We start from the raw sequence: 26,802 nt of genomic DNA, 5'->3' as shown, positions 1-26,802 counted from the left end.
AGCTGTGAAACAGTTTCCAGCAAGAGTTCGGCCTATCCTGTTTTCTGTATTTGTCAGATTAGTGCTCTCTATCGAGCCCGCCATTCCTGTTTCTCTCTATTGTAAGCAGATTACTGAAACTCTTGGTAGCTTCTGTCTCAGCGGGAGAGTTCTGCCATTCCTGTTTTTGTCTCACAGTTTGAATAGTTATGCTGATTGGATTAGGATTGGTAACGCTCTCAGTCTAGTACAGGTTTCCAAAATCTGTATACTTCATTTACATGCTTTGTTCAGATTGTCTCCACCTCTATGTTATCCCTCCCCCTTAAAAGGTATAAACTCTACTGTGCTGAGCTATTGAGTTTTGACTTGGATTACTACAGCCACACACAGCGAGTTCTCAATAAAGAGTAACTTCTGCTTGAAAAATATCCCAACGTCTCCTGGTCTCTGAAGAAAAAGTTTCCAACACACTTTATTTTCATTTTAAAAATATGAAACATAATATTGATCATTTAAACTGACATTTAACAAAAAATAGCCAGGGTTGTGTCATTTATATATAAAATACAGGTGCTAGTCATATAATTACAACATCATCAAAAAGTTGATTTATTTCAGTAATTCCATTCAAAAAGTGAAATTTGGATATATTCATTCATTACACACAGACTGATATATTTCAAATGTTTATTTAATTTAATTTTGATGATTAAAACTGACAACTAATGAAAATCCCAAATTCAATATCTCCGAAAATTAGAATATTACTTAAGACCAATACAAAAAAAAGATTTTTAGAAAGTGTTGGCCAACTGAAAAGTATGAGCATGAAAAGTATGAGCATGTACAGCACTCAATACTTAGTTGGGGCTCCTTTTGCCTGAATTACTGCAGCAATGCGGCGTGGCATGAAGTCGATCAGTCTGTGGCACTGATCAGGTGTTATGAGAGTCCAGGTTGCTCCGATAGTGGCCTTCAGCTCTTCTGCATTGTTGGGTCTGGCGTATCGCATCTTCCTCTACACAATACCCCATAGATTATCTATAGGATTAAGGTCAGGCGAGTTTGCTGGCCAATTAAGAACAGGGATACCATGGTCCTTAAACCAGGTACTGGTAGCTTTGGCACTGTATGTAGGTGCTAAGTCCTGTTGGAAAATGAAATCTGCTTCGCCATAAAGATGGTCAGCAGCAGGAAGCATGAAGTCCTCTAAAACCTCCTGGTAGACGGCTGCGTTGACCTTGGACCTCAGAAAAACAGTGGACCAACACCAGCATATGACATGGCACCCCAAACAATCACTGACTGTGGAAACTTTACACTGAACTTCAAGCAACGTGGTTTCTGTGCCTCTCCCCTCTTCATCCAGACTCTGGGACCTTGATTTCCAAAGGAAATGCAAAATTTACTTTCATCAGAGAACATAACTTTGGACCACTCAGCAGCAGTCCAGTCCTTTTTGTCTTTAGCCCAGGTGAGACGCTCCTGACGCTGTGTCTTGTTCAAGAGTGGCTTGACAAGGAATGCGACAGCTGAAACCCATGTCTTGCATACGTCTGTGTGTGGTGGTTCTTGAAGCACTCACTCCAGCTGCAGTCCACTCTTTGTGAATCTCCCATACATTTTTTAATGGGTTGTTTCGCAATCCTCTCCAGGGTGCGGTTATCCCTATTGCTTGTACACTTTTTCTACCACATCTTTTCCTTCCCTTAGCCTCTCTATTAATGTGCTTGGACACAGAGCTCTGTGAACAGCCAGCCTCTTTAGCAATGACCTTTTGTGTCTTGCCCTCCTTGTGCAAGATGTCAATAGTCGTCTTTTGGACAGCTGTCAAGTCAGCAGTCTTCCTCATAATTGTGTAGCCTACAGCAGTGGTTCTCAACTCAGTCCTCGGGACCCACTGCTCTGCACATTTTGTATGTCTCTCTTATCTGACACACTCAGTTCAGATCAAGGAGTCTCTCCTAACGAGCTGGTGATCCGAATCAGGTGTGTTAAATAAGGAGACATAAAAAATGTGCAGAGCAGTGGGTCCCGAGGACTGGAGTTGGGAACCACTGGCCTACAGAACTAGACAGAGACCATTTAAAGGCCTTTGCAGGTGTTTTGAATTAATTAGCTGATTAGAGTGTGGCACCAGGGGCCTGTACCATGATGGTAGATGAACAAACTCAGGGTTACAGAATTAGTTTTGAGTTGACAAAACCAAACCAATCCAACCAGGCTTTGTTGGTACCATGAAGCTGATTATCAACTTTCTCTGTCAACTCAGGCTTTTATCCTGAGTTTAGGTGTGGCATCACTAGCGAACAGCCAATCACATGCTGAGAAAGAGTGAAACTGCAATTCATTTCTCGCGAGAGAAGCAGCGCCATTCACTTCTCTCTTCTGCAGGATATTACGAGATTGAATAATATTAAGAATTTAAACAAATTTACACAGTAAGAAGAAAATAGCTGTCTAAGAAAGAGGACAACTAAAAGAAAAAGTCTTGCTATATCAGTGCAAGTTAAAGGTGGGGTATGTGATTTGGAAAATCCAAATTAACTTCAAAACTTTAAGTATCTGCATTTCCATTAGGGCTATACCATATTATTCAGAGTCCTAATCTAATCCTCTATTAACAAACATGTATTACTTAAATTAGCTCTTTGTTCTGCCTTAAATTAATACATTATTAGCTTACTGTAGCCTACATTTTTATATGTACCTTTCTGAAATGCATAACTGATAACATCACTTTGAATTGTAAAGTAGATGCAATGCATGCATTTTCTGTAAAGCTGCTTTGAAAATGATATTGTGAAAAGCGCTTTACAAATAAACTGGAATTGAATTGAAGAGTCTGGACTAGCCCACTACTAGGGCTGGACGATATGGCCAAATTTTATATCACGATATATTTCTTAATTTCGGTTGATACGATATAATTCCGATATCGATATGAACAATATAAAAGCCTCAGAAAAACTGCCAAGAACGCCCATAACAGATGTCTGTTCCTACAATCTTCTGAAAAATGAATTTGCCAAGTCTATGAAATCTGCTGGAGTCTTTCGCTACTGCACCATAACAAACTACATGAAGCAATGAAATAACCCATCATAACAATAATATTCTCTTCTCAATACCTGCTACAAGACTATGAAAGCATATGGGTAGCAATATTCAGTTTGAAATGTAATATGCAAAATGACAATGTAATATGTAAAATGGCAATGCATTTCTGTTTTTAAATTTACATTTGCCATAACATTTGTGCAACATTTGGTACACAAAATGGGGGAATTATTTTCTGAAATAAATATTTAAATCCCATTTCCTGCATTTACATAAATTTAGGGACTATGGTGTTACAAAATCCAGGAAATAATTAAGTTGATTGTAATGATAAATTCTGCCAAAAATAAAAGTAGGCTACTAAACTATGTATAACAAAAATATCTTACTTTTTTCAAGACTTGAGATAATCATTTTATAAAGTCAAAAATGTTCACCATTAATGTTTTGTGTGTAAATAAAACTGAAATATAGAAATTGAATAAGGTTATCAAATAGTCTGAACTGCATAAATTATAAATTAAATATAGATTAATCCTTATTAAAGCTACACACGTTCTTTAGACAAGATCAGTGAGTAATTTGCTCTGTTCCCCTTTGTTCTTTGGTTAACTTAACTGACAGACAGAATTGGCTGCTGTCCCTTTAAGATCTCTCGCTGATGAGAGGATCTTACGCATTTAATTTTCTCATTTAAGGCTACTCTTAACTTTCATTTAAGATTTTATTTAACTCATTTAGACTGTTCTTGTGAGGATACAATTGACAAAACGGACATTTTGGCATAAATGTGTGTGTTATTATTCAAGCGCTTAAGAAAGAGAACTGGATTCTGCGCGTTGTGTGCGTGTGCGTGCGCGCGTCAGGACATTCACATGGAGCGATACCTGCTCATTAGAACTTTCGGTGAGCTATTTTAGAGTGTGGACGCAACATTCCTGGCCGCGGACGCGCGCATCGGCACAGTCTATCTCCTGATCCTCGTCTACTGTGTTCCCGCTGCTAGTCGGACTCGGCAGTCACACTCCGGCACATTTTGCAGCACGCTGAAACACCGAAACACCACTGAATTTATACCACTGAATTAGTCTTTCCTCTCTTATCAACTATTTCGTCTGCCTTCTCCTCACTTGTGGAAGCTCGTTCAGTCACATTTCCATTGCGGTCAGGGGCGCTCATTCTGTGGCTGAAACTTGCCGCATTGGAGATCCGCTGCTCTGAGCAGTGGCTGCGTGTCTGTGTACGTCATCAGGAAAGTAGCCAATTGTGTTCTGCTCTTTCTGACGGCTGCGCGCCTAACGTCAGTCAGTGACAAATGCTGCTATGTATATTGAAATATCGAAAATGTGTTTAAAAATCATATCACCGTTATCGAGAAAAAAAAATATCGCGATATATATTGATATTGAATTATTGTCTAGCCCTACCCACTACGCTTAGCTCTGCCTAATAATGAGTCGCGCTGAAAGCAGGCAGGAACGCAGCTAGGCATGGCGGACCCGTGCCGCGGTTCGCATGCGTGAATGTGAAAGCAACACGGACTCGGGTGCGTACTTGTTCAGGAAGTAAAGTAACCTGTGCATGCGTTTTAGATGATTATGATGTATTTAGTTAAATAAAACACATGTAAGGGATGATCGTGTTGATGATTTACCTTGGATACGAGCGAGAGTGAGCCTGCAGTGTATTCGCGCATATCGAGTAGAATCATTAGGCTATTAGCCTAGGCTACAACGTTAAAGTTAAATAGCCTAAACATGTAAAGTTATGAAACTTCACTTTGGCCTTTGCAATTTGCCAGAGAACAAATTATAAGATATAGAGACCAAAGATCGCCCGTTAGATATACACAAGAACGAATTATATCTTATGTTTAACCACTAGACTAGAGACATCAGAGCCAGCAGCAAACGTCAGAAGGACTAGCTGAGACAAGTTTGTTCCAGGTGAGGTACATGAGCGTGGAGCGCCTGGTGATCACCTGGATCTCACAACTCCGAAAACGGCAGATCACTCTTTCAAATAGGCACTCTCTTTATAAATAAACCACAGGTTTGAGCTTTAAACAACTACATTCTTGCACGAAAAACTTTTAAAACTACATTTCATGACACAATAACAGTAGTATTTTTAATTACACGGGTTTTCTCCTCTGCTATCTGACGCTTGCTGGTTGGTGCGAGATGCATTCTGGGTTATCTGGCTGTGTCAAGTCCGCACAAGTCACCTCTCGATAAAAGGGGCGGAAAAAAACACATCCGGGGATTTGAACTGGACTTGCTTAGAATGTGAACTTTGAATTGGAACAAGGGGTCGACCGATAATCGGCACCGATATTAAGCATTTTTATGGTTATCGGTATCGGCCATTTTCAAAACCGATTTGCCGATAAAAGAATTTAATTTTGAAGTGTGCTATATTTGGCTATGACGCAGCCACCTCTGTCGGAACTCACCACTCTGTAGACTAGACCAATGTCCCCACTAGAGGATGACACGGGAGTGGATTTTCACTCCTGTCCCGTCCCACTCCCATAGAAAGAAATCTTGTCCAGTCCCACTCCCAGACCAAAGTTTAAAAAATAATCCCATCCCATCCCGCTCCTGGTAAATTGACTCCCAATCCCATCCCGCTCCTGTTTAAACTGACTCCCGCTCCTGTACCGCTCCCATATACGGCAATTTTCGCTTGATGAACGAAGCGATGCTTGCCTGATTCTTTCCCGAATTTGCCTTGCAAGTGTGCTTCTTCAGACCGCTCGTCTGAATCACTTGCGTACTTGACTAAGACTAAGCATGTCTTACAAGCAGCGTACATTGTGCTATCACCGTCACATTCTACTCTCATAAACTTAATTAATATTTCAGACTTTCCGACCAGTTCTGTGAACTTAATAGACATGTCATTACTTCTGACTTTGCGCTGTAAATCATTTTTTGCCACATCGACTTCTCCGCGGCTGTTAGCTCCCTCCATCACTGCTCTTTGAATTTCGGCGGTAAGCCGTGACAAAAAGCACTGATGCCTTCTGGGACGGCTGGGTCGTGTAGTTATTTTTTAATTGCGTTACATTGTAGGCGTATTAAAAGGAAACTACAAAATGATGCATTTACTTTTTTCTTTTTTTGTCGTCTTTGCTTTTGGTTGATTCCCGCTCCCGTCTGCTCCCGTTAACCATTTATCCTGTACCGTCCAAATCCCGTGATTGATAGCAAAGATGACTCCCATCCTGCAGGAATCCCACGGGAATCCCGTGACCCGTGGGATTCCCGAAAAAATGTCAGCCTCTAGTCCCCACCCATCTGATTTGTTGGGAGTCACGAGTCCGGCCAATCAACGCGGAAAGCTGAAGGCACTGAAAGTTTTGCACTCTCACACCGAAAGCACTTCTGCTTCACTGATCATGCATCAGTTGTCTCTCAAAGTTAAAGCAGCAGCAGACTTTGCTGTAGTAGCAATAAATTAGTACACTGAAGTTGCAAAACACCTCAATATAATAAGGCCCTGTGATTTCCGCGATGCAGAAAACACAGACGGAATTTACTGTATAAAGCGGAATGTCATGGAATTTGTCAACTTTTTGATGAATTAATAAAAAGCAGGTCAGTACAAATCAAATTGAATTTCAAGCCGCAAAAAAACTTTAAATATGAACCCTGCGTGTCTCTAAAAAAAATGGTGCAGACACGTGATTTAATTTACCCCACACACGACGCTTGCACTTTTTCAGCCTCAGCCACATCATGATTTCGTACACATCATCTCCAGAGCCACTTAGGGGGCTTTTACACAGCTTGTTTGCTGCGGTCAGAGGCCGAGCGTGATTGTAACAGGCGCACCCCGCAACGTTGATCTGGTTTCACACTCAACTTGATTCTATCGAACTCTGGTGCATTTGCGTTCATCTAACGTCATTGCAAACGTGCACGGCGCATGATAGAAAACATGACGCGGTCAATATATTCTGTTTTTTATTAATATGGTGCTATTATGCATAGCTGAGTAAACAACACCGGGTTACTGTGTGTGTGCGAGTGTGTGTGTCGGTGTCACATAAGCTGTCTTTCCGCTGCTTGCAAATGGACTCTTGAGGAGACCGTGGATTTCATTAATTTGCTGCCCTGATTGCACGAACAAATACACTGCAGACTCACTCTTGCTCGTATCCAAGGTAAATCTTCATCAATTACGGGTGTTTTACTTAACTAAATACATCATAATCAGCTAAAACGCATGCGCAGGATACTTTACTTCCTGAACAAGTGCGCACCCGAGTCAGTGTTGCGTTCACATACACGCGAACCGCAGCACGGTTCGAGAGCAACCGAACTCAGATCAGCTCCTCCAGGTAGTCTCTGGTTCGGTACCCCAGTGCGCACCCGGGTCCCTTGACAGCGTTCACATTAGCGATTTTTCATGCGAACCGTGCCCCGTTCCAAACTAAACTGCCAGTGTTAAAGTCCCCCCAGTCCCTTCATGAGCTTTTTAATGCTTCTGAGAAAAGTTGTCGTCATATCATAAACACACAGAAACTCAAAGATCCACAGCAAAATAAAAGTTTGGTTTTTCATAGGGCCCTAAAAATGTCATTTTTGTTAAACTATAAATAAATTGAATAAGTTTGATGTCAATTGGTTAGAAATGCTTTTTGATTACAAAAATGTAATTTAACCATTACAATAGAGTCATTAAGTTTTACAAAATGTTTACAGAATGCAGCTGGGTGCTCCCTGCACTTTTTTTTGTTAATAATAATGATGATAATAATAATAATGTTATTATTAACAGTTCTCAGATTTAGAGATGTTTAAAATAATTTCAAAACCCTTTGTTATTCTTAATTTTGACATTAACTTACATTTTTACACCAGACATGGGCTATATATCGGTTCAAAATATCGGTAATCGGTCTACTTGATCTGTAATATCAGTATCAGCCCTGAAAATCACATCCCTAATTGGTAGGGGTGGGAATCTTTTACCATCTCACGATTCAATTCGATTCAGATTCTTGAGGCCACGATTCGATTCAAAATCGATTTTCGATTCAAAACGATTCAATTTTATCCATAATGATTTCTAATCGGGTTTCTGATCATGATCTACTGTCATCTGCTTTACAGAATGACAAACGGAGACAATAAAGTGTCTTTTTCACATTTATTAAGTTCAATTCCCAGGGAAGTGCCTTTTATCAAAAACATTGTCTGGTTCTCAATTGCTACTCATTAGTAGCTACCTATAAAATAAGTTGGAACAAAAATAAAGTGCTTCTCCATAATACAAAATGGTTGAAAATAGATGCATTTCCCAGGAAAGTTGCAGTTTACCACAAATATCATGTAGAACACAACCGGCGAAGACAGAAAAAACATCTATATTTCTCAGTCAGACTCAGTAACTTAAAGAATAACAAGTTATGAAAATAAAGTGCTTCTTTCAAAATGAAAATAGTACCCCTAAACTACCCGTCTCTGAAATATTCATGACAATGAATGGCGATTAAGCAGGCGATAGACAGAGTTATTTTTTTTGCCCTCTCGGAGTTGGCAGGGAGTTTCGTGAAGCACTGCAGTGTGCGTTGGTCTGCAGCTGGCGGCTGACTCTGCTCCGTGTCGCTGAGCTCCGGGTGATGCCTAGTAATATGAGCCCGCGCAGTTGTTGTGCTGCCGAAGTACTTGGTCTTCGTTTTGCAAAGCTTGCACACTGTTTGTGTCATGTCCAGCGCAGTGCTTCCAGGCATTCGGTAAAAACCGAAATGACGCCAAACTTTAGCTTTAAGTGAAGACGGGGCTGGTTTAATCTCCCTCTGATCCATATTTGCTTCCTCTTTGTTTTAGTGATTTGCCGCTCACGTTCAAAAACCGGCTGCGTGGTGCCGTCCGGACGTCCCGTATAGGCTAGTTACAAAAATGGAGGCGAACAGCCAGCTGATGTAATTTATTTATTAAATCGATTCTTGGACATTTCAGATCGATTCTGAATCGTTGCAAACTCTAACTCGGGTCACCTGAGCTGCCCACAAGGCTATCGTCACTGACGATAGGTCAGTATTTTCACACATCCATTTTAGGATTGTTTCTGATTTGGTTTTAGTGACTTAAGAGTCCTCTTGACTACCCCTAACTTTTCACAGATTTAGAGCTGGTTTTAGCACTAAAATGCCAATTATTTTTAATAGTTTCTCCTAAATCTGCAAGTTAGGAGCTAATTTTAGTCTTAAGATGTTTTGTGAAGTCACGCCTATCAAAAACCACCACACGTCACTCAACTAACTTCTAACAATCTGCAGTAGCTAGCCTGACTTTTACCAGCCACAATCCAAAAAATAAAAACCTAATTAAAACTGCCCAACTTACCAAAACACATAACTTTTAAAGTCAAAGTATAGAAAGCTAACTGACCTTAGCAAAGGCAAACCTGGCTAAAAAACAAATATGGGACTAAGAATCTAAGGCAGGGATAGGCAACTCTACTCCTGTTGGGACACTTATTCACAGATTTTAGATCCAACGGCAATTTAACACATCTACCTGTATAGGGCTGAAACGATTCCTCGAGTTACTCGATTACAAAAATTCCTCGAGGCACTCGAAGCCTCGTTAAATTCCTATGACGCGCACTATGCGATGTCGTGATGCGGTTTGACTAGATATGATTTTTAGCTTTGATGACATTTTTAAGTAGTAAACGTAACTATCAGGTTAAATTGAAAGAGAGTATAGCCTAAAAAAAGAACCCCTACACACACACACACACACACACACACACACACACACGCCAGTCAGACCAATTGCAGCAATGCATCACATACGCTTAAACTATTCACTGTACACACCGCGACGTGATGGAGGAACAAATATTGTATTGCAGTCTTTGCTTTGCACATGGTTTGTATTTCACGTCTGCCAAATAGTTACAAACAACAACAAAAAATGATAGTCCCCAGCCTGTTGGTTTTTAATAAAGATTCGGAGTACTCATTTTTCAGTTAAAATGCACGGAACAAAAGTGCGTCAGCTTTTACTGCGTGTTCAACAACAAGTCACGTTACAGCTCTTCTTCAGCGTTAAACTACCAGAATACACAAATATGCTTAGATGCTTAGAGTGGTTATATTATAACATCTTGAAGGAAAATTCACATAGGAGATAGCTTTATAACTTGCATACTATATAACTTGATAGTATATAACTTAACAGCTTTAACTGAAATAGACACAAGTTTAATATAACTATTCTGTTAATAAAACACGTACGAAAAAAAATATCCGATTACTCGATTAATCGATCGATTAAGTGCTAGATTAATCGATTACAAAAAGAATCGATAGCTGCAGCCCTATACCTGTAATTCTGAAGACTATATTTAGGTCTGTTTTAATAGGGCTGCAAGTAAAATCTGCCAAAAAAAATTGCCCCTCTTATTTAATAAAAATAAAAATATCCAAACAAAGTGAGGCACACAGATACAGAAACATGTGCCTTGTTGCTAAGATTGGTTCTAAAGTAGTATCAGTGCATCAGGAATCAGACTTCACTTATCACGAAACCATAGTAGCCTATATGGCAGATAAATCGATGGTAGATGATTTGGTGTACAAAAGATTCTGAGCATCATTGGCAAAATCCTTATCTTGTAAAATGTGTGGTCAGTCTTATCACTTCTTATACATGATCACAAACACACATTCAAAATTGATTTCTATACCCTGCGTGCTGAAAGAGGCACAAATTATAGGCTTATGCACAGAGTACACATGATCGTGCTTTCAAAAGCTTAAAGGTGCCATGTGTCAGAATTGAGTTAAAAATATACAAAAAATGAGTTACACGGATCAGAAGAATGAGAAGAAATGGCGATGTTGTCAATAAAAAAATGAAAAGTTGTAGTGTTGCAGAGATATCAACCTGAATTAGCATGCTAAATTACTAGCCCCGGCCCGACAGATGTCATAATACCAGTTTTGGCCATGGGAGGCGGTATGTGAGCTATATTATGTTTACTAAATTGCTTTCCTGAGGTAACTAAATCTGACATATTTGTTCTCCAGCTATGTTATTGACCTCTGCACGCTGATTAAAAAAATGATTGGTCGGTATTGTGTATGAGGAATAAATTGTTAAGTTGTAGCATACTGTATCTTTCAACAGTGTTCGTTTGTTTTTACTATTAGCTAGTAGAGATGATCGGTTCACGTGTGCTAGGGATCTGTCGTGTAACGTTAACATTTACAAGCGCCAAAACTGTATTTTTTGTTTGAATTGCGTAATAACATTGACAGAATCGGTTGGAGTTGGCAGCTCTGAATGGCGCTAGCTTGGTCAACAGCAGCGAATGCTGTCTGTCAAATTAATGTAATTTAAACTAACAATAAAAATGTTATATGAACAAAACGAATATGAACTTTCACTGTTGAAGGGGAGTAGCTTGAAGATGTCATTTAAAAATAACTTGACATCAACCAACGTTCCTCTAGAGTTAGTTGGCTCGGCTTCAGCTATGGCTCTAGGGTCATTGTGAAGGTAGTGGCGGAGCATAGAGACTATGCTGTTTCTCGTTTGTTACTCTAGAGTAGATCAATTCACTTTCTGGAGGTAGACTGCCCCCATCTGGTATGGAATGTGGAGTATGAATTGATTTTTTTTTGCAGATATTACACAAGGCACCTTTAAGTGAAAAAAGCGCCCGCACGCATTTAATTTAAAAGTTAATATCGGAATAACTGACATATTATAACTCAATGTATGGTGTAGCATTTGGGTCATACACAGACCACAAACTGATGGGAGCAGTTCCATTCAAAAACAAAAACTGGTTCCAAACCCTTCGGATGACACACAGCTTATATTTCCAGAACCCCAAATGGAAACAAAAAGAAAAGGCAACATACAGTAGAGTGGTTATCCCACTCTGATGTGACGCATGGTTAATTGTCCAGTACAGTTCCAACAACACAGATGCCATGCAAGCATAAGTACCTCAATTACATGTAACACAAAGCATTAATTGTAAAAGCTATTTTTAGGCAATGATACAAATAATTTACACCAAGCAGCAGACACTAATATTGATTTGCTCAAGTTTGTTTTCTAATTAAAAGATTTATACATAAGAGCAATAAGGTTGACTCACATGAGATGAAATGTCTAGACCAAGGGTAGCCAACCCCGCTCCTGAAGGGATACCCTCCTGCAGACTTCATTTTCAACCCTGCTCCAACGCACCTGTGATTGAGTTGACCAATAAACTTGTAAAATCGGCTGCAGGGTGAGGTTTGTGTTTAACTGATTTGGGGAAACTCTGAACTGAAACTCACCAAGATGGTTGCCCTCCATGGAGCAGGACTGGCTGACCAAACCTGTCCTGGAGGTTTACCAAACCTGCCCACCCCTGCACATTTTAGTTGTCTTCATCTAACAAACCTGAATTAACTCATTAGTAGAGACTGCAGAACCCGAAATTGGTGCGCCCAAAACCGGAGACATCCAAAATCTGCATGGGTAGAGGGTCTCGGGGACAGATTTGAAAAGCACTGGCCTAGACCAGAGCTTTTCAACTCAAATCTCCAGAACACTGGCCTCTCCAGGACTTGAGTTCCAACCCTAACCAAAGAGCCCAAAACAAGCTTATCAGTGTTCAGAATTACTTGCAAATTACAGACAGAGGTGTTTAATTAGGCTTGGAACTAAAGACCGCAGGACACCAGCCCTCCAGAACTGGAGTTGAAGAGCCCTGATCTAGACATTAGCCATCAAGAAAAAAATATATTTACTCTACATGGAGTAGGTCACCCTCTCAAGAATGTGGTAATGTTGGCATAACATGATCAGCCATAAGATATCATACATTTGGCGGAGTTACTAATATTAGTAAATAATACTTTGTAAACAATAGTATTACTGGTTTTCCGACCAGTGCTCAAGACTATACAATGCATAAACACAAAACAAGCAAACCAATCTAATAATATCACCAAAAAAAAAAACCTACAGACACAATATAACAAGGGCACACGCAATCTATTGGTCCAAACAAAATGAGTATGAGCTGACGCGGTTCCTGTTGGATGATATCAACCACAATGATCCGTTGCTCCTATACACAGATCAAGGTTAGACTCAGCAGCATCAGGCGGCGAGTGTGAACATGCATTCACACTCGCTACCACTGCAGGCAGAGAACTCCCGGCTGTCTATTCACAGTGTAATGAAGCAGCCAGCCTCATAACACGAACCACCAACAATACACAAAATAACAGTGAGATTTAATCCAAGAATGTCCATTATGATTGTTTGTAGTGTGAAACTGATAAAAGGGATACAAATCAACACACAAAGCGGCAGCAGTTAGTAAAAAGATTATACTGAAATCTATTGGAATGGATGCATGAAGTTCAAGATCATGAATCAAGATCATTGACTGACAAGTCCAAGAATACAGCCAAGGGAAACTAAAAATTAATGAAAGTGCATGTGGACAAGTCCACAAGACCATAGGGTGCCCCATTTCAAGGTTTGAGAAGGATGCTCACCGGCATTGGGACTGAGATGTGCCCTTGGTGCACACTTTTTCCATGCCGGCATTGACGCAGGCTCCATACGTTTTAACAGGACAAGGTAAACAAATTAACCTAACTGTAAAATTATGTAATGGGTATTATCAGTAAAATCCAGTAAGCAACTGTCCTTTTGATAGATCATTAAATGAGACTGTCGTTTATGGTTGAAAATGAAATTTTCAGTGCAATGGCCCATGCTCTGAACCCTAGACAACAGAGGTGGCACATAACCTGTTTTGCAAAAAAGTACAGAAAAAAAATATAAAGAAAAGCTCCAGATACACCATGGTCAAAGGTAAATGGACAACTGCTTTTACTTAATAGGTTTGGATATTCCAGTAAGTTCTCGGAGCATAAATATTAATACTGCTGAGTACAATGACATTGTAGACACAGTATAGCAGGGTTGCCCAACCCTGTTCCTGGAGATTTACCTTCCTACAAAGTTCAGATCCAACCCTGATCCAACACACCTGTCTGTAAATATCAAGTGCTCCTGAAAATCTTAATGAGCTGGTTCAATTGTGTTTGATTCAGGGTTGGAGCTGAACTTTGCAGGAACGTAGATCTCCAGGAACAGGATTGGGCAACCCTGCAGTATGGGATACCAATATGATACCCCTGTGCACAAAGCTGGTATCCATTAAGAAATGGTCTAGGGAGGAACAATGTTTACTGGGTGATCAGAAACTTGGCATAAACATTTGGCCCAATCAAAGTAGACTAGAGGTTAGTAGCAAGAGGTTTGTTTTTGCAGGTTCGGTTGAGCTTCTGTTTATGTTCGCTGATCAACGTTTAAATATGAATAAAAGACTAAATTCAATCTGTTCATCTTATAAAGCATTAAAGTCTCTTCTGAAATTTTGGACTAAACCACTCAATTCATATGGATTAGTTTTACGATCTATTTATTAACAATTTGAAGCGTCAAAATAGTAGTTGCATGGCGTTCAATGGAGGGACAGAAATCCCTCAGATTTCATCAAAAAGATCTTCATTTGTGCTCCGAAGATGAATGAAGGTCTTACGTGTTTGGAACGACATTAGGGTAATTAATGACAGAATTTTCATTTTTGGGTTAACTATCCCTTTGAGTGATACTGATGGAGGTGGGATCGTTGCACCCACTAGTTTGTCGTAAAATGATGGCCCGTTTCACAAATACTGTTTGCGCATTTTACAATACTCAGATGCAATATTTTCGCTGTGAATTATGAAGCAAATAATTGTATTGTACAGACCGATGCATTACATAAAACAAGTCATAAGCCCTATTCGGACAGAACTAGTTTTCCAGGTGGATGTTAGAAGAATTCATGTTTCACAGACGTACTTTGCGATTTTAATCCCGTCCGAAACTGCCAAGTCAGTGTTTTTCTCAATCAACATCTGTAAAGATTCCAGAGCAAATTACCCACTGTTTCGGCAAACTCAACAGTCCTATGAGAAACCTAATCTCGTTCAAATGTCGAATGTCAGTGTTTGCTGATTTTAATGCTTGTCCTCACGTGTTTTTGACCTACCTGAGCAACCGTTTCCGCACCAATCTTCGGCATGCTTTCATTTAGTTTCAATATGGATAGTATCTGACGGAAAAAATAACATCAATTAATAAATAGAGCCAAATTGCAGAAACTGCAAAGACATTAAGTGTCAGGTAAGAATAAGATACTTGTTTAGATTTCTCTGCTCACTTATGCAGTGATTAAGTTTTTTATAAACATCCGCGACTAAAAACTCAAAGTTTACTTAAGTTTTTATAATAAATTAAAATTGTTTTAACAAATAATAAATTAAAAGACATAAGTCATACGTTGCAGCACATGACCTTCTGTAACAACCATGTCTAGAAAATACACTCCCACCTCTGTAATAAACACGGAGATGTTAGTCCTGTCCGAATCGGTACATGAAATCACAGTCACCATACAATAAAAATGGACAATGGACAATTCTTTTAATGCAATATTGCAGTGTTTATTATAAAATATTTATCCATGCTCATTTTATTTTTTAAATTCACGTGCCCTCAATCTTTAATCAAAATAACTTCCCCTTCCATTTGCAACATCATCTCTTCCCTGACGTGCAAGGATGGGACAATAGGTCACTCACATGAGAACGCATCAATACCAAATGACATTAATAATTTTTTTCTTGTCAAAAGAACCCTTTTTAGTTGGGTATTCATCACAATAGGGGAAAAAAGACTAGCCTATCGCAACTTATGTCATGTCTACTTAAAATGCACTCTGTAATTTTATTATGTTTGAACTGGGCAATATGGTGCCATCTTGGTATTATAGGCTACACATAGATAGTGCTGTGGATGCAGCATCATGCAAAGGAAATAATTTTCCATTACTGATGCCACTGTTTAAATACACTTTTCAAAGTCAAAATCTGTTTAACATCAATGCGTTTGCTTTCTGAAGCAACTTACATTGCGTTCAAAGTATACACTTTATCAGTTGTGCATTCTCTGGGAATCAAGCCCATGACATTTGCATTGTAATAGTCTCCTATAATAAGGGAATTACAAAGATAAAGCAAGCAGCCTAGTACATGACTGGTCGTCAACATGGCAGCCCCATGAGATGACCCACTCAATTTTAAATAAATCAGCTTTATGCTACTAATTTGCCTGGCTAACGTCAGACCGAGTCTCATTGAGACGTTGATCTGGGAACCACATGTTCATTTTCTAGTATTTGAGGCGTGGTTTACGAATGCCCAGAGCCATTTATTGGGTGCTACGAATGTCAATCAAATGCGCCTGTACGTAGCTCATCATAGCCAATCGTTTCAGTTATACCAGATGACGCATGTAGAGCGACAGAAATTAACCGAGGAAGAAGATTTAAGTAAACTACTTAGAACAATATTTAAGGCTGCATTGAAAGGTAACTTCGCGTCTGCTGCCATGTTGGATCCATAGGATCCAAACAAACTGCTTCGGTGTGTCGCATAGACGTCGTCAATGTCTTGCTGCTCCCTCCCTGTTCTGTGATTGGTCCCCTCACGGAGGCGAAAATCTGGTCCATGGAATCCAGACTGCCTAGCAGCGTGAATAAAATCGCACTGCGCGCAAGGCAGCATACGGAAACCCAGGCTAGCTACTGATATGAATACTTGAATATTCATCTCATGTACTTTTCATTTAAAGCCAAAATAAAAATAAATAAAAACTGAGTGTACTTTTAAAATTGCAGCGATGGATAGACCATTAAACGATAGCTTTTTTTTAATAATAATTTTTTTTTCCTTATCACATATCCATCTTCTATCATTCAATGACAGGATTTTTAACAAATAATCCTAATACTTGACTCAACTCTTCAGTCACATTTGGTTCTGAAACTGCACCCGTGTTAGAAACTGGATTAGTACTCTTGCTACCAGTGTAGGTTTAATGGCAAATTATATGAATTACCTGTAAAGTCACTACTAAATGTGTAAGCTAAATGCGAGAAAATTGTCTTCAACAGTGTAATTTTACCATCAAGTAAGATGATCAATCAGCTAACCAATGCTGTTGACATGACAAACAAAGTTTAGTATACTAACTCGATCATAATCAATCTCGTATTGGGCTCATACACAAATGCCTGCATTCAAGTCACAAATGTTATGCTCAGGTTGGATAACAGGGTGATGTGCATGCAGCGAGTATGCCACAAGTTACATTACTAATACTTATATTATAACACACTGACTTGTGTGCTACATGTGTGCAGTAAAGTAAAAAAAAAAAAAGTCACTGCTTTGACAGTAAGTTACTCAAAACATTTGCATGTGGCTATTATATTGTAAAATAAAGATATACAAGGAAAGTTCATTGACAAGATACAATAACTCCTCTCAATTCCACCAGGAGATATCATAGGCTACATCTTTATCTGTACATGAAAGCAAATAAACACTCATATATTCTATAAGCAATAACATAGTGAGAAGAATTAAAAATAGCCTGCAAAATTAGTAAAGTCAACTTACCCTAATATGCCAGTACACATCCCAAAAGCAAATTCCAATCACCGTTTTGTCCTTAAACGTACACTGTAAAATAAAAAAGGGCTGACATCATTATCAAACATTTAAGTCTAACGTTACAGGGGAAAGACTTCTAAACATAATACATTTATAACTGTTACACTTGGAACACATAAAACAGTATGTTACTCTCAAGAACATCTTAAACAATTTCAAATTCTTTAAACTATACAAACTAAACAAATTATTAAGACAAAACAGCTATATAATAGGTTCACCATGGAAACCTTTATCCTCTAAACGATGGAGTATGATTCCCTCCTGACGGTATACAGTGAAAAACCGGTGCCTGTTTTAAAGTGATGCAGATTTATAGTTGTATTGACACTTGCAACAGTCAATACATGATCAGATGTGTCAAGTACAGTAATATAAAAATTAAATATACGGATGTATACTGAATTAAAACGTTAAATGTTGTATTTTATTTGTTATTTGGTTGTTTAAATGCTAACGGAGCAACCTGAAAGAGAAATGCACGCAGCTAAGCTGGCTGGCTAGCAACATGGAAGTCCAACGTCACAAAACAAAATGGGCTGCATGCTTGGAACCTGGAGTACGAGCACACAAACAAGAACGGGCGATCCCAGAAACTACGAAAATCAACGTCTAAATTTGCGATGTAAATCTTATCTAGTGCATCATACACTCTTAGTATTATATTTTCCAGTTTAATAATGTAGCAAAGCAGTAGCTTCTCCCCATGAGCTTTTCTCCTTCAGAACGGCTCGTACTCACCGTCGTGCTCGGCTTCCTGCTGCTGTCGTTTTCCTTTGTAAGATGCACCTTCCCGTTGCGCAATGCGCACATAAGATATTCCCAAACTTTCAATCCAAGTTAAAGCTCCTTGGAACACTATTCATTATTTTAAAAAATCATTACGGGTTTGATGTTAGTACAATTCGATGCACATTCACCAAACAATGTGGCTCACCCGACCCCGGGATATTTCGTGACACTCGACCACTTGAACCTATGAGAAGACGGCTAAAGGAGAGGAAGACACGCCTCCAGTTCTACGGGGCCTCCATTTCAATGTCCAATGTGTGGAAGCATTTTTTTGCGCATGGTATCTTAGGAACATACCTTAAAATGGCTGCCGATGTTGTGGGAGGTGCTTGTTAGATATTCTGTCGACCATCCTACATGATGCCTTTGATTGTTGCAGGGTGCAGTACCTTACAGTTTCTTGTCAAAGAACTTGACAGCAGTTTACCCAGCGTTCCAACAATCCAAGCCACCTATCTTGTTCTTTAGTGCGGTAAGATATTTTTCATAATTATTGTGACATACATGTAACAGAACCAATTTTGGAGCCCACCACACATTTGCACCTGATAACGTACTGTACAAGTTTAATAAGCAATGTGGACTGTTATCTTGTAGATTGGAAAAGATAAATGTAACAAACAACTAATGAACTAAACAACTAATGTGGTTCCTTGCATTCACATTGATAAACCAGATTAACATTGTGAGTCTGAAAAAAAAATCTATCACTAAGAGCATCCATTCACTCATTTCCTTTGAGCAGGTTGTAGGCACAACTTATGCAAATGCTTGTTTTTTTAACCCCAAGGGATGTCCTGGCAAAGATGCATAAATGCACCACCCAGAGAAAGACTAAACTTTGCCCAGGGAGTGAAACCGCCCTTAATATTGTCAATTTCCCCCTATACTCCTTCCTGCTTCATCAGCTCTACCCATTTCTTAGCTGTTTCAATTATTTGGATGGATCCCTCCCTCTTCTTCCCAGAGTTCTACCTCTGTAAGGAGCATAGATACAATACTAGAGAGCTGTCACTCATAGTGAAAGGAACCATTAAAGAGGGTAAATTGGTTGAAACAACACATTATGACTACATATATTATACACAGGGAACATAGTGGCGGAGCAATAGCCTTGTGGGCAGCACTCCGACACATGACACAGCTGTGCTTCAGGCAACCCAAGTTCGAGTGCCAACTTGAGGTCCTTTGCCTTTCCTGTTACCCTCTCTCCTCTCCATTGCTTCTTGTCTCATCTACACTATCCTATCTGATAAGGACATAAAAGGCCAAAAACTTGAGATAAAAAAAAACAAGGAACATGGTGAGTCTCATGGTGAATGTCATTACGGCCTATTGATATGAATTACTAAGTATAAGCCTGCATTCAGTTTAGGAGGTAGCTGACTTTGGCAAACAGGAGCGCTTTTACTAGTATACCTTAAAGGTGAAATGTAAGATTTTTTTTATGTTAAAATACATTCCCTTAACCCTGTTTGTTAAACATTGAACACTCCAAGCACCATCTAAACATTGAGAGGGGTTGCTCAGATCTGTTAGTCTCTTTCCAGCTCAACCAATATCATGAGTTTTGGCCGAGGTTACTGTAGCCATGACACTGAGCCAATGTGGGACCAAGGTTTGCACGTTACATGGGAAAAGACAATCTGCAGAAGTGCAAGCCAAATTTCACTGCATTTAGACCTTCAAAAGTTAAACTGGTTATGAACACATCAAAGTGAATCGGGCACTGCGATGAAACATGATACAATGGAAGCTTCAATATAAAGTTCTTCAACCCTGCTCCTGGGGACACAATGTCCTGCAAAGTTTATTTCCAATCTGCTTCAGCACACCTGCCTGTGTATTTTCAAGCGGTCTTGAATAGCTTGATTAGCTGCTTCAGGTGTGTTTGATTAGGGTTAGAACTAAACTCTGCAGGGCAGTGGGTCTCCTTTGACATGTCCAGTGTAGACAGCTTCAAATAATTGTGATGCGTCATGTCATAAAATACACCTGGTGCACTTACGTTGAATGGGTTTATTATAAACCCCAGATGCTCAGGTTTGATCTTGGCAGAGGGTTAGCCTTCTCAATTGCTTACTCATGACACAGCAACACAGCTAAAAGTATTCCTAAAATGTTGGACCTTTATTAAAAGTAGCCTGCTTTTACCTGTTGAGACATGCCTTCACAAGCACCCATAAGAGCTGTATTTGTGATGTTTGAATTTATGGAGGCATGACACAAAATGGCCATTTGAAAAATATGCTATATTTTTGTAATTCTGCTAGGTGCCACTAGTGTCACAGAAACTACATACTTCACCTTTACCAGTATTGTGCCACTCACTAAAATGGTCCTATAAACAAAATTACTTTACTCAATAAGAAATATTTGAAATACACTACATATAACCCGAATCCCTCAATACGAAATATTTAAAATACACTACCATACTGTATAACCAAGTCAGATTTACTTTTTACATAAGACAGGGATGGGCATCTCCAGTCCTAGAGGGCCACTGTCCTGCAGAGTTCAGCTCCATCCTAATCAAACACAGCTGCCTGTAATTTTCAAGCAATCCTTTAGACTTGTTTTTCAGGTATGTTTGACTGGGGATTGAGCTAAACTCTGACAGTGGCCCTCCAGGACTGGAATTGCCCGTCCCTGACATAAGACTTTTAAGAAAAGGTGTTGTACAAGGAATTGACTCTAACTGGGAGGTAGGGGGCAATATGTAAATGGAAACTTGTAGCCTACAACACTACAAGAAAGTTTATTTTAAAAAAAATCCAATGACATACTCTCACTCAGAAAGGGTCACAGTGGCACACATGTTGACTACATTAATGCTTGGAGAAAATGAGTATAGAAACAGGTTTCTACAGAACACAAAAAAATGACCATTAAAACAAGTTATTGTTTGGGAGCCTTTAAATTGCTTCCTTATATTTTTAAATGAAAAGAAAAAAAACACTGGCCTTTAGCTGATTCTATAATGGAGGAGGTCAAGTAACTCTTGACAGTATAGTTATGCCTTTTTCTGTCTTGGTATTTGGGGTTTTGGAATATTCTTTCTAAAATAAAATCGAAAGTTGAGGTTGACACAAAACTACCAAATTATCCAGGTCAGTTACTTGATGTCAGAGTCGCTTCACTTATCTTTGGTTGCTCTGCTAGCTTCTGTCAGATTAGTTGTTCAAACATTCTTTGTTCATCTACCCATAAAATAGGATAGAACTTTGCAAATAAGCATTTTCATTTACATTTCTTCATTTAGAGCAGGGGCGCCCAATCCTTCGGCCAAAGAAGACCAATGTCCTGCAGAGTTCTACAGAGTCCAACCCTAATTAAACACTCCTGAAGCAGCTAATCAAGGCATTAAGGATTAGTAGAAATGTATAGGCATGTCATTCCAGAAGCTAAATTGGGCACCCCTGATTTAGAGGATGATTTATCCAAAGCGACTTGAGAATAACATGTAAAAGCAATTGATCCAAGGGACAACCCAACAGAAGTATCATACCAAACCAATTTTTTTATTAAGTACTAGAATAGTATGTTTATGCAGTGCAAGTACATATACATTTTTTAGCTCCTACAGAATGTGACTTTAGCCATTTCTTAAAGACAGTAAGGGATTGCATGGTTAGAGTGAAGGTTGAGAGTTCATTCCACCACCAAAAGACAGGAACAGTGTGATGGCACTGTAATGGCACCATCATGTGTTCTTTGACTGACTGCAGGGTATGATGGGAGAACATAGTACTGGTCTGGTATGCTAGTATTAGAGCCTTGAATTGTGTGTAGATGCCTATAGGCAGAGTCAAGAGGGGTGTGTGGTGTTTCAAAATTCTGTCTGAATGAAGACGAGAACAGGATGCTCCGATGTATTTTGGATCATCTGCCAGGCTTGACGGTTGGAAGGCCAGATAGTTAAGCATTCCAATTCTCCAGGTTTAGGATGACAAGAGTCTGGACCCAGAGCTACACAGCATAATCGGACAGGTGTGGGCTAATTTTCTATGTTAAAGAGCATAAACTGGGCAGTTATTGGGATGGTTGTTAAATACTACCCAAAGATGGCTGCTTTATGGTTCAATTGTATGAACCTTAATGGTATCAATTGATAGCCTGGCTGAAATGTCAATGAGTTCTGCCTTTGTAAGGTTGACATGACATTAATTCAGTCCATGATTAATTCAGTCCATGATGTCCAAAACAATTTATCTGAAAGACAGAATGAGAACGTAGGATTCTCAGGCTGGAAAGACCAGTAGAGATGTGTTCTATGTATAGAAGAGGAAAGGGCCACTAGTGTACCCTAGGGAACTCAAGTGGTTAGCGGGTGTGATTCAGACACTCTTCCCCTCTCCCATGAAACCTTGAAGAATCTGCCTGTAGGACTCAAAGCAGTAAAGAGCAGTACCAGTGATGCACAATTTTGAAAGGGTTGATAGGAGATCTGAGGACGTCAAAGGTTAAGCAGATTGAGGACAGATGATCTCAAAGTCATGCCAGTCAAAGGGATTCAGGAAAGAAGAGCATGGCGGTAAAGTGAAATGTCTCCTTTTCAGTTCTGAAAAAGGAACGCAAAAAATTGAAGACAATCTTTTCAAAGTTTTTGGACAGGGAAGAAATCAGAAAGACGTGTTATATAACATGCATCAGTTCCAGCTTAATTAGTAAAGCATGGTGCTTGCGAAGCAAACATCATTGGTTTGATTTTTAAATTCACTTGTAGTGGCTTTTTGATAAATGCACCAGCAAATACATAAATGGCAATGTACTACTGCTGGGTTACGTATTGGTTTGGTGGGGGGTACAGCGGGTATACCTGAACCTGCTTAAATGTAGCGGAGGAGACTCCACTGCAAATAGACATGTTTATGATGTGTGTGAGTACAGATAAGAGTGCGAGAGAGATGATTTGAGGAAAATAAGCATGTTCTAGGGCAGGGGTAGGCAAGTTCGGTCCTAGAGAGCCGCTGTCCTGCAGAATTTAGTTCCAACCCTAATCAAACACACCTGAACAAGCTAATCAATATCTTCAGGATTACTAAGGCTGTTGGCAGGTGAGGTTTTTTTCAGTGTTGGAGCCAAACTCTGCAGGACAGCGGCTCTCTAGGGCCGAACTTGCCTACCCCTGTTCTAGGGGATATTAGCCTCTTTTTCACCATTGGGCTGAACAGTTCTAAGAATGGTAAGGAACGGTTCTAGTTGTATTTCCACTTGAGCCTGTTATGGCAAGGCATAACAGGGCACGATTACAAACCGTTATTGGCCCAGAATTCTGGTAGAATGCGTGTAGTGATGTCACAACTCAGGATGGCTCACTTGTCTGTTGCATGGTACCAGTTTCTCTGTAGCTGTCCAGTTGCGCTTTTTGACAGAGATGTAACCAGTCAGAGGTGAAAGGAGAATGTTGTGAAGACTTTCTAAGTGTTGGCAGTAAAGTTTTATAAAGGTTGTTGATCTGGTAAAGGTTCTCCAAAAACTAGTTTGTTATACAAAACTGTAATACAACGCTGAAGGAACAAAGCTCACTACCTGTTTACAAAAAGATGCTGTCTTATGGTGAGACCATGAAAGTTTTGGTTGTTTTGAAATAACAGATTCAAGTAAATTCAAAGGTTCTTCCTCTAATTTTAAATGAACAGAGGTGGCCACTTCATACATCAGCAAATGGAAGAGCTGTTTCTACCCTCTAGAATAGATATAACCCCAAAGTGGAAAGATTAAATCTATTGCATATAAATAAGCAGCTGCATTGCAGAAATCCTTGAACTTATACTGTATACTTGCCTTGAAAATCTGGATGGTTGGTTAATCTACATTAGGGGCTCTTTTTTTCCTGACAAGGTTTTACAGAAACTTTAGAACCAGGTTTTAGCCAATTCTGTCTACAGTTGGATACTGGAATTCCTAACAAGCAGACCTCAATACATCCTCTCTAGCTTACAGTTTTAGTCGTGGACTATACTTGTATGCCTCCTTGTTCACCTGTACAGCTACACACAGCAGTAAAGTTGGCCAATGACATGACTGGGCCAATTAACAGTAACAATGAGTCATGCAAGAACATAGGTGAAGAACTTTAAAGATGTGCTTCAATAAGAAGACCTATTGCAATGGCTTCAAAGATGCAGAGGGAGTAATTTCAATAAAGGTGCAACAACATTACCAGCACTACATTGGAAATGATCAGATGGTTCAGGTCTACTTGAATCTTACTTATCTTATCTGGCCCCACAAAACTGTAGCCATTCTAAAACATATACACCAATTCCTGCACTTTCTAAAGAGTCTGAAAGAAATATGACAAGATAAAGGAGTTCCTCATGAACCACAGCAACATATAAAATATCCTCACTTGCAGTATGACTTTATTACAATAGAAGAAACATAACTTGGTATTGTCTGCTGAACTATGTCTATGGTATTATATGGCCACATCTAGTGTTTTGTCTATTATAACCAATCTCTCTCAGATTACTCAATGGACAAGATAACCACGTAATATTGTCAGCAATGGACACTATTGTTTTCTTAACTGCTTTAAGTCTCCCAGGTCCTGTTTACCCTTGGAATTAAGGTTTTGGTCAACCTGATCACAAGTGGACAGCGTTATATGTTTTGAGATTGTCCACTTTCAACTACATTTGGAGGTGGACAAAAATGCATTTGACCAAACTGCTGACCAAAGTGGACATGGCAACACTGAAATTGAGTGCTCTGCGACAGCCTTCCAAACATAAAACATGACGCCTCTGTCAAATTGTAGAACACAAGTCTTTGGTCACCTATATTACTTTGGTCAAAAATAGCAGGTACCAAACAAATGGGAAGCTAGAACATTGCTACGGTTAACAAGGTGTCGATCAACGTTTGTTTTCTCCTTAGGTGTACCCTTACATCAAAGAGTTTTCATGCAACCAGGCCCAGGTATAAATGGTAATATGTCTTATTTGACCACTTGTCATCAGATTGACCAAAATCCATATTAATACCAAGTGTAAACTCAGATTTCAAAGCGTGGCACTCATTGCTTGCCACCTCAGGACAGTCCAGCCTTTTAAATAATTTCTGGGTGTTTCATCTTTGTAAACATGGTAGCAGATGTGTCAGATGAAATGGGTAGGTAATTTACCCATGACCATTAGCTTATAGCATTTCTATAACTTAAATTAAAACTTAAAATGTAACATTTCTAATTGCGCATTACAATGCTGGTGTCATGTAAAGACACAGTATGCCAGCGTTTTTATTTCTTTGGTAGTTTCAACATATCATCTGACATAGCTTCATAGTTTAAAAGCATGGATTGAGACCTGTGTTCTGTTCTTATGTGAATGCCCCCAAACAAACGCATCTGATTAGTGTGTGGTAGACATAACCACATTGTTATGTGGCATTGTGAATGTAGCATTAACCAGTAGCAGCGGTTTTCAGTTGTATAATGGTTTAAGCCATGGTTTAAAAGTTATTCCATGGGCAAACATGTTTTTAACAGTAATAACAGGGATTACAAGACAAAGCGTGTAGCATTCCACTGTTCATAAAACCGCAACTTGTCTGCTAGATTACTTTTATTTAATCTCTTCTATTAAGAGATATAAGCTACTTTTTCAAAAGTACTACTCATTTTTCAAATAATTAATACTGAGTGCATCTTTAACTCATGATAATTAAGATTGTAACAATTTAAGTTCAGAATGTGTGTATTCAGCATAACCAAGGTCAAAGAATGACAATATTTGTATGCATAAAAACAAAATGTAAAATTTTGATATGAAAAATAAAATCAACAATTACAAGGCCTTAGAGGGGGGGGGGGGGGGCATGATTATCTTTATTTAAACAACTGAAACTAGAATTTCAGAAAATGGTTACTGATGTATGAGAATAGTAAAAATATTTTGCATCACTAATAAAAAATTATAATTTGTACAAAAAAATTATATTTAGGGTTTGATCTTGTTTCTCAATATGCGTTCTTAAGAGATTTTGCGTCCTTGTGTTCTCGTACTAAGTCATTAACAACCGTCGAAGTTCAATTCCAATTTTCAAGAACGCAAGTACAGAGGATGCATGAAAGTTAAAATCAGTTATAATAAGTATAGCTAAAATACATATTTCCCTAACTGCACCAGAAGTGTGCTCTTGAAATCAACTGTTAGCAAAGACTGTTCGAATGACTTAAGCAATTCCAGATTTAAAAACTTCTGCTTTGTTTTAAATGTTCAAAAGTATTTTTCAAATTCAGACACGGTGGGTTCTTATACAGGTCCCTTTGGTTCATGCATGCACATAGTGCATGCCCATTTTGAAAAAGAATTCAAAGAGCACATCCAAAAATCGGTAAAGCAAAA

At 39.1% G+C, this 26,802-nt stretch overlaps 1 protein-coding gene across 3 annotated transcripts in view; it reads right to left on the bottom strand.

Moving 5' to 3' along the window:
- znf1035 (zinc finger protein 1035) overlaps positions 1-18,764 on the bottom strand; it is a 35,667-nt gene extending 16,903 nt beyond the window's left edge. For 2 of the 3 annotated variants that reach the window (XM_077212072.1, XM_077212088.1), the window contains exons 1-3: positions 18,395-18,752; positions 17,600-17,662; positions 15,127-15,189 (exon numbers count right to left, since the gene is read on the bottom strand). The gene's annotated coding sequence lies outside the window, so the exon portion shown is untranslated. Of the gene's footprint in view, positions 1-15,126; positions 15,190-17,599; positions 17,663-18,394 lie in introns of all 3 variants that reach the window. The other variant, XM_077212079.1, reaches the window with a different exon arrangement.
- Between the last annotated feature and the right edge of the window lie 8,038 nt (positions 18,765-26,802).

The sequence above is a fragment of the Siphateles boraxobius genome, unplaced genomic scaffold, assembly GCF_051911475.1.
Source record: "Siphateles boraxobius isolate OS27281-9 unplaced genomic scaffold, OSU_SipBor_1 12, whole genome shotgun sequence".
Classification (NCBI taxonomy): domain Eukaryota; kingdom Metazoa; phylum Chordata; class Actinopteri; order Cypriniformes; family Leuciscidae; genus Siphateles; species Siphateles boraxobius.
The sequence above is the reverse complement of the archived record's forward strand: the minus strand, read 5'-3'. Positions and strand labels throughout refer to the sequence as shown.